This window comes from Limulus polyphemus, unplaced genomic scaffold (genome assembly GCF_000517525.1).
Source record: "Limulus polyphemus unplaced genomic scaffold, Limulus_polyphemus-2.1.2 Scaffold91, whole genome shotgun sequence".
Classification (NCBI taxonomy): domain Eukaryota; kingdom Metazoa; phylum Arthropoda; class Merostomata; order Xiphosura; family Limulidae; genus Limulus; species Limulus polyphemus.
In genome coordinates this window covers 99,045-101,382 of record NW_013665701.1, presented here as the reverse complement: position 1 = coordinate 101,382, position 2,338 = coordinate 99,045, and positions in this window count along the sequence as shown.

Below are 2,338 nucleotides of genomic sequence, written 5' to 3'. Positions count from 1 at the left end.
AAAACACACAGGCCAATTCATTCTACTAATTAGAAACAGTGCTACTGTCTTCTCGGCAATCTTGTATTTATAATCTACCCTTGAAAGTACTAGAAACATGACAACAAATTTTTAGAACTTTCTAGACCTAATTCAGCATCATCAATTCTAACACAAAACTAAAACATTACAGTAAAATCTGATAGTTTTTCTTTCGGGCTTATGATACACACATGGAATAGTGTCTTGTCCTTCTCGCCACTGCCCATCCTGTGGTTGAAGGAGTTCGTCTTAGGTAGGTAGTGAAGTGTTTCTACTGAAGACTCCTTCCTTTATGATCCTCTAGAAGTGATATCCACAGGAACTTTCTGTTTCTCAGCAGGTTGAGTTTTTAATGTCAATTTCTTTTCTATGGTTGTTCTTTCACAAATGTAATTTTAAAGATGGTCATGATGGATGATGTTTAGCTTGGATTCTCCATCTTTTGGGATTCTAAAACTACATCATTGATTCATTTCAGTACTGTGTATGGCCCATCTTTACCTATTTAACTTTGGAGTTCGTCCTTTCTTGTGGCAAGAGCTGTGCAGCCATATAATCACCTCACTGGATTCCTACCTTATCAGTAATAACATCATAATATATTTTCATTTTATCACTAGCTGATTTAATCTTTTGAGGGTAGGTAAAGTCGTGTATGTATGACATCAATGGTGTTCCCTAATCTCTCTACATTTCATGTAAGACTCTTCTGAATGACTATTCTCCAGACGAGAGTATAAAAGATCCAATGGTACTTTAAGTTTTCTCCAATCATCAGTTATGATGACGTGTTGCTTGTACCTTCGTGTACTGTCGTATGATAACTCTTTAGTAACAGTGGAAGATCTTGATCCCAAGATTTCTGATGTTCATCTACATAAGTGGCTAATTGGTTTAACAGTGTGTGGTTGTGCCTCTCAACCATGCTGTCAGAAGATAGATGAAGTTTTGTCATTTCAATTGAGAAGCACTGTTCTAATACAAAGAGATACATATATTTCCCCAGTGAAAATTATCTGAATGCCTTAGAAGATGGCAGTCATCCTAGGAAGTTGCAGAAAAATAGAAATGTCGATTACAGAAGATTTGAAGATCTCCCTCTCTCGAGACAAAAGACTTCTGCTGTTGTGTCCTTTTCTCATTGTTCAATGAATCCTGCTAATGACTTATCTATGTCTTCTATTCAACCTTCTTAAAGGACATTATGGCCAGTCACAGAGTTATTATAGCAGTTTAAATGGTATTTGAATTGTTAATAAACTTACATTAAGCTGAACCAGAGATGGAAGCAAGTGAATACCAAACAGAAGATTCAAGAACATGAATTGCTTTCCTTGTAATGTATCTGTACTTAAACTGTAAGAGCTTAATAGTGTTAGTATAAAGAGGGAGATAAAAGTAATGCTATGAAAACTGGGATACCATAAAAAGAAGTGTGTTAATGTCATCACCTCGTTTTTCTAAATGGAAAGGGGTATGAGATAGCAAGTTCTACTTTTATTTTGTCATATTTTTCTTTACAGTTTATATATTCTTCTTTCTATTGTTTAGTTCAGCTATATGTTTTTAGTGATATGGAAGCACTAACTCACCTTCTAGTTAAAGCACATTGAATTTGAATATATCTTTATTATCAAATCGACACAAGCTTCCCCTAGCAGTGGTGTAAACATATCAATGTTGTGAAAGATTATGTAAATTAGCTAATCACACGAGATGTAACCTGGTAGTCTAACCACCAAGTAAAAAAGCCTACCTTGAACTTAAATGAGTTTGTTCATAAAATATAGTTAAAATGAATCATTGCTGATTGTTGCTCAATATTGTTATTGATATTGAAATGTTTTAATTTTGGAATATTGTGTTTTTTTGTAGTTTTTTTTTTTGGAGTTAGGTGTTTTCTTCCTCTGTTTTTTTCCTAATGTCTTTACTTATTAAAATTAGTAACATTGATTTTTATATGGTATTGTTTATTAACATTTGTATCAAGTCCTGGTTGGAAATTTATTTTTGTAAGTGATAAGATTTGTATACCAATAGTGTGAATTATTATTATTTTTATTTATTCAGCTGTTAGAGTTTAATAAATTCTTTTTTGTTTGACCCTGGTGATAGCAGCATTTTGTTTTAGTCCATTACATACTTCGGGAGGATTTATTATTCCCTTCAAGCTTTTGTCTGCAGTTCCGGGGAATATGTTGCTTATTTCTTCTATTCTGTGTGACTAGTTGTCTGACCAATCCTTTTAGTTCTTCTAGACTATTGTTGCGTCAGCGAAGTCACATGACTAGTGTCGCGCCACGTTTCTAGAACTATC